Below are 21,181 nucleotides of genomic sequence, written 5' to 3' on the forward strand. Positions count from 1 at the left end.
TGTTGTTTATACGCCCTTCTGCATCTTTGTTTACAGTCTTGCATGATAACATATCACATGAACAGGCCAGGCACCCGTGGACCGCTATAGAAACATCACTACGGTCAAAATGTCACTGCAGTGGGCTGTGATTGGCTGGCCTATTCACATGACACATCATCAAGCAGGTATGTAAACAAAAGCAGTGGGGAGGCAGTGAAGAATTCTAAAATTTTATATATATATATATATATATATATATATATATATTGTGGCAGTGTGGCAAGGAAAGGGTGTATTTCCATTGCTAACTCTGCTGAATGCTCCACCTGTGGCCTGATTAATGAGGTATCAGGAAGGGAAAGTGTGTTTAAAAGGAAAAGAAAAAGAATAGTTGGGGCTCTCCCTGGGTAACAGCATGTCGCTGTAGGGGGAGACACACGGACCCTGTTGAGGAAACACACAGCGAACTGTGAGCGGTCCAAGAAGTGAAGAAGTGGTGTGAACTGTGAGTAACAGGTTGCAGGGGCACATGTTTTATGCTGGCTGAGGGTAGCTCACCAGATAGTAGTCAGGGCATGCTGATATGTGTAGTCAGTGACCAGACGGTCTAGGACTTTGGTTTGTTCCTGAGTTATGTTTTGTTTTACCTGCAACCTGTCTAAATAAAGCTGGCAAGGTGCCAGGCGTGCATGAATAACCGTTGTCTGCGGGTTTATTGAGTGGAAACGTGTCCCGTGGAAGTGTCCAGGATGATCCCGGAGCTAATCCCCAAGGAGGAATCCTTACAATATATATATATATATATATATATATATATATATACCCATTGAAAAAGGATCTTTTTTTTTTTGCAAACCCAATGTCCTGCCTCATTGTATTTGCATCAACTCATAATTCATAATGGAATTATTAATACAAAACATATTGACTGAGTACTCTGTATATAGTATAAAAACATTACAGCTACTCCTCTAGTTTGCAAAGAGTTGTGATAGTAAAAGAGCAGAACAAGCCTGTGTACACTACAGCCTGTAGACCCTGGAGGAGAAGAGCTGTACGCCCTGCTATTAACCTAGAAGTTTATGCATGCGGTGACATCAGTAGCTGGCCATGTGATGTGCACAGACATCCCACAAGATCTCAGACTGACTCAAAACAGACGTAGAAACTGAATCAATACAAATGATGGACGGTGGCTCTTTGCACACGTCTGTGAAATAGTTCTTTCAGAGATGTGACGTGACAAAAAGGGACTAGTAATACAGTAAAGACTTCATATGAAATTTGTAGGTTTTATCTGAAATTCCACAGCTCGGAACATAATAGATATTTTCATTTAATGGATCAGTTGGAAAATGTTTCCTTACATTACAATGCCCTTTCCGTGTGTTTAGAAGGGTTATTCATGTTGGATATAATCTTTTTATACTGCATGTTATTGGCAGCAAGCTGATCTCAAGGGTCTTATTGTGATCATTTATTTTTTTTGTCCTAATAAGATATATTTAACAAGTTATTTGTAATGAATCGACCTGGTTCTATAAGAAGGGTGAAGTTCTCTGGTGTTTGGCTGAAGCAAACTGCATTGATGTGATCACACCTGGTCCTATCAGGGGGCTTGGACATTGAGCCAATCACATTGGTCTTAGTGTCCACGCCCTTCTCATGTGAATATGAAGTTCTAGTCAGTCTGTGATTGAGTTGCCTGTGTACAGTCTTTCTGCACTAGCTTCTGCATTACTCCTTACTTGATCCTTCCTAGCTTTATAACCTGACTATCCCTCCTTGTCATCCATTTTTGTACTGCAAGCTCTCTTGGTTTTGATTCCACCTGTCTGACTATGCTATGTCTATTTCCTGCGTTTTATACCTTGTGCTTTGCCTGTTAACCTTTTTGTATCCTGACCTATTTCCTTGACATCTGTAAAGTGTTTTGTTTATTGTTTTCATATATTGTATAGTATCCATGGACATCCTGCCTATTCATTGTTTCAATTTTCACCAAAGTATCAGAACGAGCATTTAAAAAAAAGACAATCACTTTAACAAATGCAGTGTTCTTTGTGAAATTATAATAAAGGGATATTACAACATCATATAAAAAAAATAAAAATGCTGCAGAAGCATATAGCTTTTCTTTCCTGTCTGCCCCAGTTCTAAGACCACCAAATATAAATTTATTTTGGGGGCCTTAGTCCTGTACTTCTTGGTTGTATTTCCTGTTTGCCCTAACTATTTCCCTCCCACAGAACTCCAGCCAGTATCCCTTCCAGAGCTGTTGCAGAATCCAATTTGCAGCAGACTATCGCACAGTGAGCACTTACTAGAGCACCTGATTGCACTCATTATCTGTCTGTGGCACTGTTAGGTTGTGTTCAATTGTTGTGTTTTATTAGCAGTATAGATGTGGTACCATCATGGTACTACCACATTTAAAAGAAATATCCAGTCCAGGTTTTCAATTTGGCCCAAATCAGCACAGGTGCTGAGTACAGCTAGTCAAGCTATTAAACCAGAAGTAACTCTGTCTGCAAGCTTAGGCTGTGAGAAACCTATACCACTGATGAGAGAATCTGGAGGTTTGCAGCCTCAAAATTGATGTTTTCCTGGTGTGAGTAACCAATTGTTGATGGTTGTTTAGTTGGGTGGCTGCCTGGTAGCAAGTCATCTGTATAGATAAGGAAGATTTCTGTGTAGTTAGCACTGGACAAGCATGAATTATCTTGTATTTATTTATTTCTGAAGTTAACCCCTTCATGACCCAGCCCATTTTCACCTTCATGACCTGGGCATTTTTTGAAAATCTGACCACTGTCACTTTAAACATTAATAACTTTGGAATGCTTTTACTTATCATTCTGATTCCGAGATTGTTTTTTCGTCATATTCTACTTTATGTTATCGGTAAAATTTCACTGATATTTGTATCCTTTCTTGGTAAAAAATCAAAAAATTTCATGAAAATTTTGAAAATTTAGCATTTTTCTAACTTTGGAAGTCTCTGCTTGAAAGGAAAATGGATATTCCAAATAAATTACATATTGATTCACATATACAATATGTCTACTTTGTGTTTGCATTAAAAAATTGACAAGTTTTTACTTTTGGAGACACCAGAGGGCTTCAAAGTTCCGCAGCAATTTTCCAATTTTTCTCAAGATTTTCAAAATCGTAATTTTTCAGGGCCCAGTTCAGGTTGGAAGTGGATTTTAAGGATCTTCATATTAGAAATACCCCATAAATGACCCCATTATAAAAACTGCACCCCCCAAAGTATTCAAAATGACATTCAGTACGTGTTTTAACCCTTTAGGTGTTTCACAGGAATAGCAGCAAAGTGAAGGAGAAAATTCTAAATCTTCATTTTTTACACTCGCATTTTCTTGTAGACCCAATTTTTGAATTTTTACAAGGGGTAAAAGGAGAGAAATCACCCTAAAATTGGTAACCCAATTTCTCTTGAGTAAGGAAATACCTCATATGCGTATGTAAAGTGTTCGGCGGGCGCAGTAGAGGGCTCAGAAGGGAAGGAGCGACAATGGGATTTTGGAGAGTGAGTTTTTCTGAAAGGGTTTTTGGGGGGCATGTCCCATTTAGGAAGCCCCTATGGTGCCAGAACAGTGGACCCCCCCCACATGTGACCCCATTTTGGAAACTATACCCCTCATGGAATTTAATAAGGGGTGCAGTGAGCATTTACACCCCACTGGCGTTTGACAGATATTTGAAACAGTGGACTGTGCAAATCAAAAATTTTATTTTTCATTTTCACAGACCACTGTTCCAAAAATCTGTCATACACCAGTGGGGTGTAAATGCTTACTGCGCCCCTTATTACATTCCGTGACGGGTATAGTTTCCAAAATGGGGTCACATGTGGATATTTATTGTTTTGCGTTTGTCAGAACTGCTGTAACAATCAGCCACCCCTGTGCAAATCGCCTCAAATGTACATGGTGCACTCTCCCTTCTGGGCCTTGTTGTGCGCCCCCAGAGCACTTTGCGTCCACATATGTGGTATCTTCGTAGTCGGGAGAAATTGCGTTACAAATTTTGGGGGTCTTTTTTCCCTTTTACCTCTTGTGAAAATGAAAAGTATAGGGCAACACCAGCATGTCAGTGTAAAAAATTTATTTTTTTACACTAACATGCTGGTGTAGACCCCAACTTCACCTTTTCATAAGGGGTTAAAGAAGAAAAAGCCCCCCAAAATTTGTAAGGCAATTTCTCCCGAGTACGGCGATACCCCATATGTGACCCTATTCTGTTGCCTTGAAATACGACAGGGCTCCAAAGTGAGAGAGCGCCATGCGCATTTGAGGCCTGAATTAGGGATTGCATAGGGGTGGACATAGGGGTATTCTATGCCAGTGATTCCCAAACAGGGTGCCTCCAGCTGTTGCAAAACTCCCAGCATGCCTGGACAGTCAATGGCTGTCCGGCAATACTGGGAGTTATTATTTTGCAACAGCTGGAGGCTCCGTTTTGGAAACAGTAGCGTACCAGACGTTTTTCATTTTTTTGGGGGAGGGGGGCTGTGTAGGGGTATGTGCATATGTAGTGTTTTTTACTTTTTATTTTAGGTTAGTGTCAGTGTAGTGTAGTGTTTTTAGGGTACAGTCACATGGGCAGAGGTTCACAGCAAGTTTGCCGCTGGAAGTTTGAGCTGCAGCACAAAATTTGCGCCATCTCAAACTTGCAGCACTCACTGTAAACCTCCGCCCATGTGACTGTACATTCACATTGGGGGGAGGGGGCAAACATCCAGCTGTTGCAAACTCCGAGCATGCCCTTTGGCTGTCCGTGCATGCTGGGAGTTGTAGTTTTGCAACAGCTGGAGGAACACTGGTTTGGAAACACTAAGTTAAGTAATAAACTTTCAAGTGTTTTGCAACCAAACTTAGTGTTTCCAAACCAGTGTGCCTCCAGCTGTTGCAAAACTACAACTCCCAGCATGCATGGTCTGTCAGTGCATGGTGGGAGTTATAGTTTTGCAACAATTGCAACAGCTGGAGGCACTGAGGTAGGAAACGGACAATGTTTCCCAACTAGTGTGCCTCCAGTTGTTGCAAAACTACAACTCCCAGCATGCCCAGACTGCCAAGGCATGCTGGAAGTTGTAGTTCGGCAATATCTGAAGGATCAGATGTTGCCGAACTACAACTTCCAGCATGCTTGGGCAGTCTGGGCATGCTGGGAGTTGTAGTTTTGCAACATCTGGAGGTCCACAGTTTGGAGACCACTGTATAATGGTCTCCAATCTGTGCTCTTCCAGATGTTAGAGAACTACAACTCCCAGCATGCCTGGACAGACTGAGCATGCTGATATTTGTAGTTTTGCAACATCTGGAAGAGCACAGATTGGAGACCATTATACAGTGGTCTCCAATCTGTGGACCTCCAGATGTTGCAAAACTACAACTCCCAGCATGCCCAGAAAGCCAAAGGCTGTCTGGGCATGCTGGGAGTTGCAGTTTTGAAACTCTCAGAGGCAGCAGTGAGATCGCTTTACGGCGATCTCACTGCTGCCAATGAAGATGCTGCACTGCTGCCGGAAACTCACCTCCGGGACGCAGCGCAGCCGGGACCGCACGGAGGACGCCGGGACCGCACGGAGGACGCCGGGACCGCTCGGGACACCACTCCGACGGGTAAGTGACGCCGGGGGACGGGTCAGGGACACTTAGCAGAGCGGTGTGTGTCCCGATCCCCGTGATCGGGACTCACACACCGCGCTGCTAAGTATTCTGATAGCGAAACGCTGCTATCAGCTAGTCAGATTTGACCAGCTGATAGCAGCGATCGCTGGGGGGGGGGTGGGGGACGAAACCCCCCGTGGTCGCACGGTAAGATGGCTGGCTATCAGTGATAGCCACCATCTTTCCGGGCGCTGCGGGATGCCGCGAGTAGCGGCAGTAATGTCCATGACGTACCTGTATGTCATGGGTCGGGAACACCTTGCCACCCATGACGTACAGGTATGTCATAGGTCGGGAAGGGGTTAAAGTCTGTTTTTTTTGGGGGGGCTGGAAAAGTAATGACAGGAAATGCCCTGTTTGAATTAGAACTCTATGCCACATTCTCTGACTGCTGTTTGCCCTTATTTGCCTGGCTCTACAGGGCTAATCTCCCACATACTGTACATCAGTTTTGTGGTAGCATTATATTCTATCCTATCCCTTTAATAACATATAAGCATAAAAGGTAATAACACGTGGATGTTCTGATAATGAGATGGCTGGAGCAATTCCTTAGGCATCTGTGACTATTATTGATTATGAAGCCACATATCTAATCCAAATATCTGAGTTTCAACTCAGCTACAAAGAATCTTATATGTATTTGCCACTGCGTACAAGAAAAGGAAGACCAACTGGAAAGCTTTGAAGTTTGCCGGATACAACATACAGATTTGTAAATTCTATATAAAAATCCTAATCCTTCCAGTACTTGGAGTTGCTGTATGCTCCAGAGGAAGTTGTGTAGTTCTTTCCAGTCTGATCACAGTGCTCTCTGCTGCCACCACTGTCCAGGATAGTTCCTTGTCAGAAACTGTCCGGAGCAGGAGAGGTTTGCTATGAGAATTTACTCCTGCTCTGGACAGTTCCTGACATGGACAGAGGTGGCAGCAGAGAGCACTGTGGTCAGACTGGAAAGAATTACACAACTTCCTCTGAAGAATACAGCAGCTGATAAGTGCAGGAACGCTTAAGATTTTTAAATAGAAGTCCTTTACAAATATGTATACTGGTACCAGTTGATTTGAAAAAAATAAAAAATAAAATAAAATTCTCCTGAGTACCCCTTTAACCAACTCATATGGGATCTGTCTTCATTTTGGGGTGCATTAAAGTGATTTATATAAACCACTTCAATTGGTTCTTGGCAATGTCTTTCATCTCCTCCTTTTTTTTTTATTGGCTGTTGAAAAAGGCTTCTGTGACAACTAGGACAATTGCAGCATTATGTCAAACTTCTATATGAGAAATTAGACTGGATTTACACCAAAACTAGATAAAGGGCTAAAACAAAGAAAATGTTTTGCAACGTTTTCCATCCTGGGCCTCATTTACTAACAGTGTAGAGTTTTTACTAGTGTGAAATGTTGTTTCAGACTTGTAGGATTCCTCTCTATTTACTATAGGGATCACTGATTTACAAGTCGGGAACATTTTCTGACCAGCTTTTTCTAGGTGGAAATTTCCAGCCATTTATTCACAGGATTTTCTGTGGATTCAATAGTAAATAGGTCAGGTTGCGAAACTATGCCCATTTTTTGACCAACCAGGCCGCTTTGCAACAGACCACGCCCATTTTCCGGCTTTTCATAGTGCAATGTCGGGTTAGTTGGATTTTACTGGTGCACGCTGTCTGAGACATGTCTCAGACACTATGCACCAAAATAACTTGGAAAAACCCAACAAAAACTAGTGAGTTTTAGCTTAGTAAATGAGGGCCCTTATGTGTAAATCCAGCCTAAGGCTTCATTTATACTAAAGAATTTTGTCTACAGCATCTTTGATGGCAATGCTATACAGAATTTAAAGGGGTATTCAGGTGTTATGAATCTTATCCCCTATCCAAAGGATGTATAAAGCCGGAATACCCCTTTAAATTCTGCAGTGCACACGGTGCAGTAGAATACAATTGAAGGCAAAGAGAGGCTGCTACACCAGAATTTCCAAGCAGAATTTCTCTGCGTGGAAATTCCATAGTGTGAATGTAGTGCTAGGATGTAATTGCTGGCAAGTACTAAAATAAAATAAATAAATAAACAGGTTATTAGCAGCATTTCTAAAGTATCCACAGCCAGAGGTCAAGTCCTGAGGAAAAAAAGTGTAGGTACTCACCCAAGATTTCCACTCAAGGGCTGGTCCTGCAGGACTCCTGCTAATGGGAACAGTGTTACTGCTGTGAAAAAGTGCAGGAACTCCGTTCCCATTCGTTCCCGCAGGACTTTAGCCCTGTCTACAGCATATGGCCAACCAAAACACAGTTGCACTGTGAGTTTTCACCCTAAATCTGGGTTTCCCCATTTACAGTGCAGTTTTTTTCTTTCCAAAGAAATTGACATGTTTTTTTTTTTTTTTTTTTTTTTTTTTTAGTTATCTGTGATAATGTAAGAAAATATACAGTTCTATGGACAATTTCTCCTCTGTTTGTTTTAATCTTTGCAAAAGATGGTCACTTGTTTAAGGCACATACAGCTATGTTCACATATATGTTGTAGCACGTTGTGACACTTTTTCCGCTCTTTCAGACACATTTAAATCCAAACAACCTTCTCAAACCTTTTGGGAAATCATTTGATGCATCCTCCACTTATATTAAATGTGTTCTGCAAAATACTTGGGCATTTTACAGACAGAGTGTTAAATCCTAAGAGTCAAATATGGGTCATAAATCTGAAAATATCAGCAAGGAAACCTAAAAAAATGGGAAAGTGAACAAATATAATAGCTGGCTGAGCATAGAGAGGGGAGGACAATCCCCATGGACATGTGTGAGGCAGACAAGCGCACTGATTTGGATAATTCTTTCCACACATAAAAGAGAGAGCAAAATACTAAGGAGGGCTTCCTATTAAACAAGACAGACGACTGGAGCAACTGCTATAATCTGCAGGATTATCTCTCCGTCCAATTGCTACTGATCACTGATGAAATATACTGAGACATCTAGTTAAGAGTCAGGATGTATTAACATATGAGAGAACCTCATATTTGGAGTCTCTTTTTGTGTTTAAACTGTTCCTGTATCTTTATAAAAAATGTGCTGATACTATCCAAAGTATCGAAAATGTATAACCACGCTCTATAGCTAGGTTTATACTGTGGAATCTCTGGACGGAGATTTCGTGGGTGGCCAGTGCTGCCCGAATCAGTCAGATGTCACCAAAAGAATGTTATGATTATTCAGTTGTATATTTCTCAATAGCAAAGCAATGAAAGAAAAGCCCCATTTTCCGTACACAAAGAATTAATACGGAATTCATGTGGAATTTACGCATATATGCAGAAAGATGCAAAATTCCACATCCGCATTATTTGGCTGGAATTCCGCATCTTTAGGCAGAAATTCTGCCATGTGAATATAGCCTTAGACTCCACACTCCACACTGCATTAACCTAATTACAGTGCCAGCTATTCATTTTTGTAAAATGGCGATAATTTTTCCACAAATGACCAGGTTGCTAAAAAATGTTGCTAATTTTCCCCAGTCTGTGCCTCACTCACCAGGTGAGCGGGAATCATCGCATGATGGGGATGTAGCTTACCATGCACCAAATTTATTACAATTCACACATGAACACGTCCTAAGCACCTCTCCACACAGACTTGCATTATATATAGTACTATACAATACTATAGTAGTATAGTCATATAGTACAGAGTCGGGAGAGAATGCGCTTAACATGACCTTCTCTCGGCTCTATCTAGCGATTGGTCAGGGTCTGAACACTCAGACTGTTACGCCGAGCGCTCCGGGTCCCTGCTCCTCCCCGGGGCACTCGTGGCGTTCTCCTCTCTGCAGCGCCCCGTTCAGACCCGCTGACCGGGAGCGCTGCACCGACACTGCCGACGGGGATGCGATTCGTATTGCGGGACACGCCCGCTCGCGGATCGCATCCCAATCCACTTACCTGTCCCGGTCCCCGGCTGTCACGTCCTAGCGTGCGCGGCTCCCTAGGGCGCGCGCGCCAGCTCTCTAAGATTTAAAGGGCCAGTGCACCACTAATTGGTGCCTGGCCCAATCAGTCTAATTAGCTTCCACCTGCTCCACGCCTTTATATCCTCACTTCCCCTTCCCAGCATTACCGGATCTTGTTGCCCTTGTGCCTAGTGAAAGCGTTTTCCTGTGATTGCCTTACCAGTGTTTCCAGACCTTCTGCCGTTACCATTGACTACGAACCTTGCCGCCTGCCCTGACCTTCTGCTACGTCTGACCTCGCCTCTGTCTAGTCCTTCTGTCCCACGTCTTCTCAGCAGTCAGCGAGGTTGAGCCGTTACCGGTGGATACGACCTCGTTGCTACCGCCGCAGCAAGACCATCCCGCTTTGCGGCGGGCTCTGGTGAATAACAGTAGCAGCTTAGAACCCGGTCCACCGGTACGGTCCACGCCAATCCCTCGCTGACACAGAAGATCCACATCCAGCCTGCCGAATCCTAACACAGACCTTGATGACTCAAAGGCTATGTTCACACCACGGAATGTCCGCACAGAAAATTTCTGCACAGACATTCCGGAGACTGTGGGCACCTGCAAAATATGCTGATGCTAAGGGAATGCGCCGCGGAGCAGAATCACATTGAATTCATCAGGACTCTGCCGCAGCAGAATTTCCATGCGGACATTCCAAGAGGTATTCCGCACAGAAATTCCGACGTGTGAACATAGCCAAAACCTTTTCAGCATCTCTGCTAATCTAAACCTATGCTCATTAAGATCACAGGAGTCCAGGGTAAATAGGGATATGTTTTCTTGCATATCATAATTAGTGTCAGACCGCAAGAATAATAAAATAGCAGATGAATATGTTACTTATGTAAGCCAGGGTCAAAAATGCTTAATAACATGATAGTAGCACAACATGCTGTCACGTGGGACATATAAATAGCAAACCGTGAAATTAGAGAAAACAGAAGCCTCTTCATACTATAATGGTAGTTGTCTACTAATAAGGAGATGATATACAAAACACATCTGAGGATAGTTACACAGATTTCTATTGATGGGATGTTATATAACTAGTAAAAAACTAGCATTATACACAGAAGTGTACAGAAAATGACACTGACCATTGACTACAGTTCCCCTCCAGCATTGTTTTTGTGCTAGGGTATTTCAGCAGTACATGAAATGTTAGTCATTGAATCAGTGAAATATTTAGTTCCTTAGGTGTAATCTGATCTACAAAAAAAACAGACTTGTGATTAAAGAAAACCACAGATATTGGTTTCTGTTTGCTACTGTTTTTATACATGGACAGCCACAGATGCACACAAATATATTAATAGGTGTGTGTCTCTGAATTCATTTGGCTCACCTTACTACAGTGGACTTATTTCTTAGTAAATAATTACATCTCAGTGCTTTTGTGGCTATACTGACCCATTAGTAGCCTCAGTGCTCTGTGATCCAGTGCATGAATGACATCTTCAAGACAAGAAGAGAGGCCATGCTGTGGAATATGGAATACAGGAGCCGGGTGAGTATGTATTTTTTTTTCCAATGGAAGTTGCTGCACTACAACTACAGAAAGGGGGCTGCTGTACCACAACTACAGAAAAGAGGCTGCTATACCCAAACTACAGAAAGGGGGCTGCTGCACTATAACTACAGAAAAGAGGCTGCTGCACTACACCTACAGAAAGGAGGCTGCTGCACCACAACTACAGAAAGGGGGCTGCTGCACTATAACTACGGAAAAGAGGCTGCTGCACTACAACTACAGAATGGAGGCTGCTGCACTACACCTACAGAATGGGGACTGTTGCACTACAACTGCAGAATGGGAACTGCTGCACTACAACTACAGAAAGGGGGCTGCTGCACTACAACAACAGAATGGGAGCTGCTGCAATACAACTTCAGAATTAGGGGCTTCTCTAACTACCTAAAGGAGGTTTCTACAACTACCTAAAGGGGGCTGCTACCACTATCTAAAGGGGGGCTTCAAGACAAGAAGAGAGGCCATGCTGTAGAATACAGGAGCCGGGTGAGTAAGTTTCTTTATTTTTTTTTATATTTACAATGCACGCTGCTGCACTACAACTACAGAAATGTGGCTGCTGCACTATAACTACAGAAAAGAGGCTGCTGCACTACAACTACAGAAAGGAGGTTGCTGCACTACAACTACAGAAAGGGGGCTGCTGCACACTGCAACAACAGAATGGGAGCTGCTGCAATACAATTACAGAAATAGGGGCTTCTACAACTACCTAAAGGGGCCTGCTACGACTAGCTAAAGGGGGGTTGCTACCACTATTTAAAGGGGTCTGCTTCTGCTATATACAGGGAGGACTGCAACTATCTACAGGTGTCATCAGTGTAATGGGGAAAACTAGTTAAAAGGGCCTGTGTACTTAAAGAAAAACGGTCACCCATTCACTGTCACTATAACCCAATAAATCGGGTTATAGTGCGGGGGAAAACGAGACCGATGCGGGGTCTCGGACTGCCATACCTACCTGCAGTCCAGAGCCCCAACCCCCCCGAAGGTCCCCCTCTTCCAGCGCTGACTTGCGCTTTGAGGCAGGCCCACCAGCTGGATTTAAATATTCATAAGCGCTGGTCACATGAGCGCTCATGCCTACTGAGCTCTCACGTAACCGGCGCTTATGAATACTTAAATCTACTCGGTGGGCCCGGCCCAAAGAGCAAGTCAGTGCTGGAAGAGGGGGACCTTCGGGGTATCGGGGCTCTGGACTGCAGGTAGGTATGGTAGTCGAGACCCTGCATCGGTCTCCTGTTTACCCGCACTATAACCCGGTGTATCGGGCTATTGTGCGGGTGAACGGGTGACCGTTTTCCTTTAATGGGGCACACACCTACTCTTTCCCAACCCACTTATCTACCCACTCTACTGTGTGAGAAACCAAGGTGGTTATTATTACTGGATGGAGTGCTATAGGTGCTGAAAAGTGCCGAGTCTAAAATGTTTGTCTGGCAGGTTCTGTGGTGATGGTTTTAGGCAGGAAGAAAACGTCATGATGGTCTGGGCCGGATGGAGAAGAAAAAGGAAAGTGGAAGACTCCAATTAGAGAAGACGTCATTTTTGAGTCACCTGAAGTAACTGTATGTAATCACTTATATGGTCTGCAGAGCCTATGTAGAGCTTATATCTACCACTATATGGTCACTGTATGGGAGAAATATTTCCCTCATGTATATTGGTATTATTGGTAATTTTGGTCTTAGTATACAGGATTTGGTTAGTAACAGTTTAATGGTAATAAGTATGGTGATAATATTCCTCCTTGTAGACTGGTATTATTGGTAACATTGGTCTCAGTATACAGGATTGGATCAGTAACAGTATGGTGGTAATATGTAAGGTGAAAATATTCATCCTTTTATACTGGTATTATTGGTAATATTGGTCATTATACAGGAATAATAGAATTAACAAATAAAATTTAATTAAAAAAGGAATATTGAAAAAACAGCTTACCACTCCAAACTTCAGCACTCCATTGACTCAACTTCCCAGGCGCACAGAAATCTTAAAGTCATTTTGTTTTACAATCTTTTTATTGGGTTTTCAAAACATAAACATAACAGACATTTATAACATAGCGTTAAACAGTCATGACATTTCTTACATGGGGGGATCCGTCACATAATATAATATACATGCATATTACAAGGATATTATTGCAAGATTACGCGTATGCGACAATCAATGCTTCAATAGTAAGTTATGTAGAACAACAAGGAACTATTGAGTCCAAGGTAGGACTAGAGTAACGATGGAGACATAGTAAACAAAACAAATAAAGATAAAATAAAGGACTTGTGTGCAACTAGCACTGTTACTTTAAGTTTAATCACTCTGTAGATCTCATTCTCGTGGGTGCGTCCGAGTAGTCAGACTTCATCTTCTCCTTATAGGAATGTGTGGCTTTCGTCATCTATACTGTTTGTTGTTTAATTGTAGCTATCTGTTGAACAGCATTTCACTGTGTCATGGAGGTTTGTAGAGAGTTAACCATGGTTCCCAAGATGAGGCATAGTCTTCCCTTTTGCCTCTCTTACCCGCTAAAACCAGCTCAGGAGTATAGTGGATTAATAAAGTATTTGAAAGGTATCAAACTAGTATCAAACTATGCATAAAATGCCATACTTACATAATTATAAATGTATATTCAAAAAAGAGATATATACAAATATATTTAAAAAATTTACACACACACACACACACACACATATATATATATATATATCTATATATATATATATATATATATATATATATATATATATATATATAGCGGAGTGGCTTTGTCACTAGAACTGTGATATTACCAGCAAAATTGCACAGACAATTAACACTCTGCCCGCAGGTGTCAGCTGCATGGTGTTGCCTTGCCGCTGTATCCTGAGCTGAGTCCTGGCCTTAATCAGGTCTGTCGTTTAAATATGTTGCCCTTATTTTGGGCCTGTAGGACTGAGCGATTTCCCCCCATTTTTTTATTTTCCCATTGTCCAAGCTGTATGATTGTTTGCTTTTTTGTGAAAGGAGATGCAGTTTTTATTGCCAGCATTTTGGGATACACATCATTTATTGATTTATTGAACTTTTATTCACTTTTTATGAGGTGGAAAGAAATTAAATTCAGGCACTTTTTTTTCTTACGGCTCGCACCATGCATGAAAAATGTATGTTAACTTTTTTCTAGGGAAGTGATAGCCAACCTTTTTAAAGGGGTTCTCCACTGCCTTAACCTACTTTTGGCAGTTAGTTAGCTCTGTGGCTATATGTTATTATGGCTTTTTTTCATTTTGCTAACGGTACTGTATGTGGTGTTTTACTTACCTTTTTTCCAGACCCGGAAGCTGGTTTCTTTATTTGCTTTCTGCCTAGCCTCGACCACTTTTTTTCTTTTCTTCCGCCGCCATCTTGCCACCGGGACGTCACCGTGGAGGGTGGTGTGTTGGAGGCCGGTCTGCCCCTCGCTCCGTACGTGCCTGCCTTCCGCGCGACGGCATCCTCTGTCGTCATCAGCGCGCACCCTCCTTACTTTCAGCTTCTTCTAATCTGAATGCGGATTGGGCTGCTTTCGGCGAATCGGATGCCATGATGGGAGCATGCACAGTTGGTCCTCGCTCCGGAGGATCATCTGCGCATGTGCCATAGTGATGTTAGCATCGGGCCTGACGCGCTGGAGGATTGTTAACCCTAACCTGGCCAGAGGTGAGTCCCGGAGCGCTGGACAGCTCCTGAAGGTTTGCTATGGCAGTGTTTCCCAACCAGGGTGCCTCCAGCGGTTGCGAAACTACAACTCCCAGCATGCCCAGACACCCGAAGGCGGAAGAAAAGAAAAAAGTGGTCGAGGCTAGGCAGGAAGCAAATGAAGATACCAGCTTCCGGGTCTGGAAAAAAGGTAAGTAAAACACCACATACAGAACCGTTAGCAACATGAAAAGAAGCCATAATAACATATAAAAATGATCATATAAAGCAGCACCTCCTAGTATCCAGATGGTTGGGTGCAAGCCCTTGAACCTCGGTGCTCTGGTCCTCTTTGAATATAAATGGATATAGGCAGCACACCAGCATAGGTGAAAAAAAATCAAGTGCTTTATTGTCAATTTTCCTTGGAATAAAGCACTTGATTTTTTTTCACCTATTCTGGTGTGCTGCCTATATCCATTTACATAATAACATTTAGCCACAGAGCTAACTAACTGCCAAAAGTAGGTTAAGGCAGTGGAGAACCCCTTTAAGCCCGGGTGCCTAAACCCGAACACTAACGAAAGCAGTAACAGAGCAGACTGCAGAGCGAGCTTTGTGTGTCTGTTCGTAGCGGCGGATTTCTACAGCAAAAAATCTGCCACTACAAGCGGACACACAGACCTACCCAGCAGCAGCCAGGAGCTCACTGTCTGCTGTCAGCACATCCCCAGCGTGAAATATGCTGCGGATGCGCCCCATGTGACCCTGTCCTAAATCATCTTATTTATGTCAAAGTGCCAATCCTGCAGTTAAACCTGAATCCTCTGAATTTCTTTTAGAAAAAGCATCCTGTACTGATACTAAGTTGACAGCTGAATAAACAGATGATTTTACGTGTCTCACCACGTCACCTAAAGAAACTTTTAGACCAGTGGTTCTTAACCTTGTTGGAGGTACTGAACCCCACCAGTTTCATATGCGCATTCACCAAACTCCTCTTAATTGGAAAAATAAAAAGATTTTTTCAAATTCAAAACATAGGAGGTATATATTTAAGTATATATTTATACATAGTTCCACAAAATGAACAAAACCATTAAGAACAAAGAACAAAACCATGAAAACATGATTTTCACACAAAAACATAATTAATATTTACTGCAAATCAGTGTGACTTCTGCTGTTGTCTTTCAGAGACCAGTTCAGAAATGCGCGGCTTTACCTTGGCAATTGCCACTCATGTCATTTTCGCAACAATGGCAGTGTTCCCCCACATTAGGCAGGCAGTGTTCCCCACATTAGGCAGGCAGTGTTTCCCCACATTAGGCAGCCAGTGTTCCCCCACATTGTGTAGGCCAGTGGTCTTCAACCTGCGGACCTCCAGATGTTGCAAAACTACAACTCCCAGCATGCCCGGACAGCCAACGGCTGTCCGAGCATGCTGTGAGTTGTAGTTTTGCAACATCTGGAGGTCCACAGGTTGAAGACCATTGATGTAGGCAGTGTTCCCCCACAGACATACAGCCTCCAGCCATATACAGTGTATGGCTGGAGGCTGTATGCCTGTGTACTGCCCACTTCAGTGCTCCGACCACCGCTCCGGCTATAGCAGTAGGTCTCGGGACCGGTGGTCGGAGCACCGAAGATGACGTGCCACTGGTCACTTACCAAGCTGGCCAGCGCACGTCTTCCTCCTTTTCTATCCTCCGGTCCTCGGCGCCTTTGTTTCCATGGGCGAACACACGGGACGTCAGTGACGTCCCGGCGTGCGCTATGTCCCGGTGGCCCTGTGTATTTAAACTTAACTCGGGGCCGCAGGGAGTGAATAGTGATGGGGGGAATTGCCCTGTCGCTACAGGACGGGCAAACACCGACTCTGCTCAGGGCCCCGGGCCAGCTCGGGGCCCCAAGCAATTGCTTGATTTGCCTGTCCTGTTGCGACCTCCCCCGCCGAACCCCTGGGGCTGACTCCCCAAACCCCTGGGGTTCGATCGAACCCAGGTTAAGAACCACTGTTTTAGAATGTGAGGAACCAGGGGTCAGAGACGACATGTGTCTGCTAGAACAGAGTGTAGTGGCTGCAGCACTCTCTCCTGGTTGTTGTAGGGTCTTGGCAATTACAGCAGTAGCACATTGATATAATTTTTAATATTCTTGCATTATTTATAGAAGAAAAAATGTATTTTCTGTCACCTCATTTTCAATGTTACAACTTCTCTGTTGATGTTGCCATATGTGGTTTTGTTATTTGTGGGATGGTATGTACAGTAAAGTGATCACACCATTTTGGGATACACATAATTTTTTATTTGACTTACTTTCCCTTTTTATTGCCCTTCTAGGGGGCTACATGCAGCTACTGTTAGAACACTTAAACACTTAGATAGTATTTTAAATATCTGGGTGGATATTTATTTAAGTGATCATCCACTGGAGCAAAATACACCACTTCTATTAAGAGGTGCAGGAATTATAACAAATTTGGCACATCGGTGGCTGTATTTGCACTGCACATTGACATTTGTACCAGCAATAACACACATTCTTATTAGAACCTCTCATAATCGTTGAAGGTTTTTGGTAAAGGAGTTTGAACGTTTTGCAGTAAGTAGTTTGACCATGAACTTCTCTTTAGAAAATTGGGCAGACTAGATGGGCCTAATGGTTCGTATTTGCAGACACAGTCTATGTTTCTAAGTTTCTTTATTCCAGATTATTCCAGAGGAAAAGGCAAAGATAAGGCTTTTCTAAGGCTGTATCATGCTTTTAAAAAAGGATACTATGAATAACAAATGAGAAATAGAGCACTGAAAAAGAAAGGAATAAAGATTGTAGAATGGTAAATCTCTGTTCACCAAAACTTGGTGGACCACATTATAAATCAATGAAATCCATTAGGATTTATTCAGTTATATTTAAAACGATTTCATAATCATAGTAGCAATGAGTAGCAAGCAGAGTCTTAGTCTTTTTCCACTGAGTTGCTGGAAAAGAATTAAAGGAAAACCGTCAGCATGTTCACCCACACTAAACCCAATACACTGGGTTATAGTTTGGGTGAACAGGAGTCAGACGAGGGGTCACTTACTTAAATGTGTCCAGTAGGTTCTGAGATATGTCCCCCAGAAGATCCTCTGCTAAATTGGGTGAATCGCGCACAGGGGAGGGGGTTCGCTCAATTTACAAATTCATTGTCTGTGACTCCACATGCTAGTGAAGTGAAGTCATAGACAATGAATATGTAAATTGAGTCGACGAAGCCCCGCCCCTGTGCATGATTCACTGAATTTAGCAGAGGATCTTTTGGGGGACATATTTCAGGACCTACTGGACATATTGTATATACTCGAGTATAAGCTGACCCGAATATAAGCCGAGGCCCCTAATTTTACCCCAAAAACCCAGGAAAAGTTATTGACTCGACTTTAAGCCTAGGGTGGGAAATACGTCATCCCCCATGTAATCATCCAGACCCCCGTTATCATCCCCCCCTTCATCATCACCGCCTGTCAATCCCTTCATCAGTGGTCTTCAACCTGGGGACCTCCAGATGTTGCAAAACTACAACTCCCAGTATGCCCGGACAGCCATCGGCTGTCTGGGCATGCTGGGTGTTGTAGTTTTGAAACCTCTGGAGGTCCGCAGGTTGAAGACCACTGCGGCCTTCGTCATCATCCAGCCCCCCCCCCCTTTTGTTTTGTACTCACCTCCCCTCGGCGGAAAGTTAGGGTGAGCTGGTCCGGGCCATCTATGCTGCAGGGATCGTCCGGTGGGGATGGTTAGTCGTTGCGGGCTGTCCATTTTCACCGGTGGGCCTCTTCTCTGCGCTTCGGGCCCAGACTAGTGACGTTGCCTTGACGACCACGCATAGGGATGTTGAGCGTGAACGTCCCTGTGCGGCTTCGTCACGGCAACATCACTACTCCGGGGCCGGGCCCGAAGCGCAGAGAAGAGGGCCCCCCCGATGAAAATGGACAGCCCGCAATGACTAACCATCCCCACCGGACGGTCCCTACAGCATAGATGGCCCGGACCAGCTCACCCTAACTTCCCGCCAGGGGGGGGGGGGGGGGGGTCTGGATGATGACGAAGGCCGCAGTGGTCTTCAACCTGCGGACCTCCAGAGGTTTCAAAACTACAACACCCAGCATGCCCGGACATCCAATGGCTGTCCGGGCTTGCTGGGAGTTGTAGTTTTGAAACATCTGGAGGTCCGCAGGTTGAAGACCACTGATGAAGGGATTGACAGGCGGAGAGTTCACTCGAGTATAAGCCGAGGGGGCTATTTAAATAAGTGACCCGTTGTCTGACTCCTGTTCACCCAAACTATAACCCAGTGTATTGGGTTTAGTGTGGGTGAACATGCTGACAGTTTTCCTTTAATGTAGCGACAGCAATCTAAAATGAAGAACTGATACTTTCATAATGGGCTGTAAACACTGGCGTATAACCCGTGATAATTTCAGAACATGTATTGGACAGACTTGTCATGACTGCCTATGATCTGTTTGTTACAATACTGTCTTATAATGAGTACTTTGGGTATATTTATTGCAGAATAGTGGCATCTTGAGGACAAAGCTAAAATGTCTCTCTTATTACATTGTAATAGACTGTTAAACACCTACACAACATGAGATTTTGGGTTTTTTATTCAGTATTCAGAAATGCAGTTCTACATGCACCTAGGTATTGACAAACATAAAAAAGTATGTATATATTACATGTATATATTGACAAACATACTTACCTTCCCCCAGTCACCCACAGCTACTGCTCATATCCTTCTGGTCCCCCACTGCTCGTCTCTTCTACCTTCTTCGGTTATGAGAGAGTGGAGCAGAAAAATCACAATCGTGGCCTCAGCAACATATATATACCTATTTAGCACTGGCACACCCCTTTATTTTAGGTTGTCAGGGAATTACATTTTTTTATTTAGAAAGAATCCTGGGTGTTATAAAAATAAAGCATACTTACTTTCTTTGATCCCCTGCTGCTGATGTTCCATTGCCTTCTGTTTCCCAATGCACTCCACTACTGCCTGCTTTTAATGGCATTCCGACCCTACAGGAAACAGCCAATCACTGGATGAGATGGCTTACCTCTGTGGCTTGTGATTGGCTGAGTAGGCATGTCCTTCAGGGTCATCATATTATAGGAAGCAGAATAAGGGGCATAGAGCACTGGGGACTGGGAGCTATTGGGACGATAGAAGCAGGGGATACTGGAAAGTGAGTGTGCTAGATTTTTTAAATTTTTGCAGCACGAGAAGAGATGTTGTCCCTGGAAAACCCTATTAATTTTGTGTTGAATACCATGACAAACCAGAAGGATGGGGCATTACTCACATAAACTTATATGTATGGCACTTCAAATTAGGTGGGGTGTGTATGATGTGAAAATGAAGTCCAAGTATTGAGATGAGGCCAGGTAACAGGAACGCTATCTCCTGGGAACATCGGTATCACACAAGACCAATTTGTCACTAATAGTGGCAGTCCAAGACATGATTAAGTAGTGGAGAGCTAGTTTTATTGATTAATAGAAGACAAACCCTTTCTACACAAAGGGGGTCTCACCTAGTGCATAAGGGGATGATATAGTCATAGCAGTTTTACCAGAGGTTACAGTGAGTATTCCACAAGAACACCTTTCCTCCAGCCATCCTTCACTCAGTATTTCACTGTGCCTAATTTATATTACACTAAAATGTTAGGGAATCCAGTTCTAGTTTGTTGTGCACAAAGATTTTTTTTCTAATGTGTGCTAGTAAGAAAAGACCTTGGAGACATCTGATGAATTGATTTTTCAGTTTGCATTCATTTCTCCATTTCCAATGTGTAATCGTATAATGTGACAAAATTGAGGACATCTGCAAAGAGAACAAAGAGCGTTGCTTCTGGTCAACCGTTCTCATCGACACATCATTTGTGTCAGGACCATTCGTCAAAGAACAACTGGAGTAATGTGAAATATTGATATTTTACATCTTCATGTCTGTTGCAGATGATCTTTCAGGCTTGAAATGCCAGGACTTGTAATTTTGTAAAATACAATGGAAGCCTATAGATAGCTTACTCTGGAAAGATCCCATTTTGTGTGCCATTGATTGTTACTAATACATATAAATATATCCACCGCACTTTCCCTGACTCTTCTGTAGCATGCTGATATGTCTGATATTAAAGAAATGGCCAGAAGTGACAGCTGAGCTTAGATCTTAGCTGTAAAATGTCTGACTGGTTTAAGCAGCATCAAACGTGGGACAAAAAAAAGCCCTACCTAACAAATGA

The 21,181-nt window shown here is 43.1% G+C and overlaps 1 long non-coding RNA gene across 1 annotated transcript in view; it reads left to right on the plus strand.

Moving 5' to 3' along the window:
* The window catches only part of LOC130356651 (uncharacterized), a 134,455-nt gene that overhangs the window by 39,915 nt on the left and 73,359 nt on the right, over positions 1-21,181 (plus strand). The window lies entirely within an intron of this gene.

Source organism: Hyla sarda, chromosome 2 (genome assembly GCF_029499605.1).
Source record: "Hyla sarda isolate aHylSar1 chromosome 2, aHylSar1.hap1, whole genome shotgun sequence".
Classification (NCBI taxonomy): domain Eukaryota; kingdom Metazoa; phylum Chordata; class Amphibia; order Anura; family Hylidae; genus Hyla; species Hyla sarda.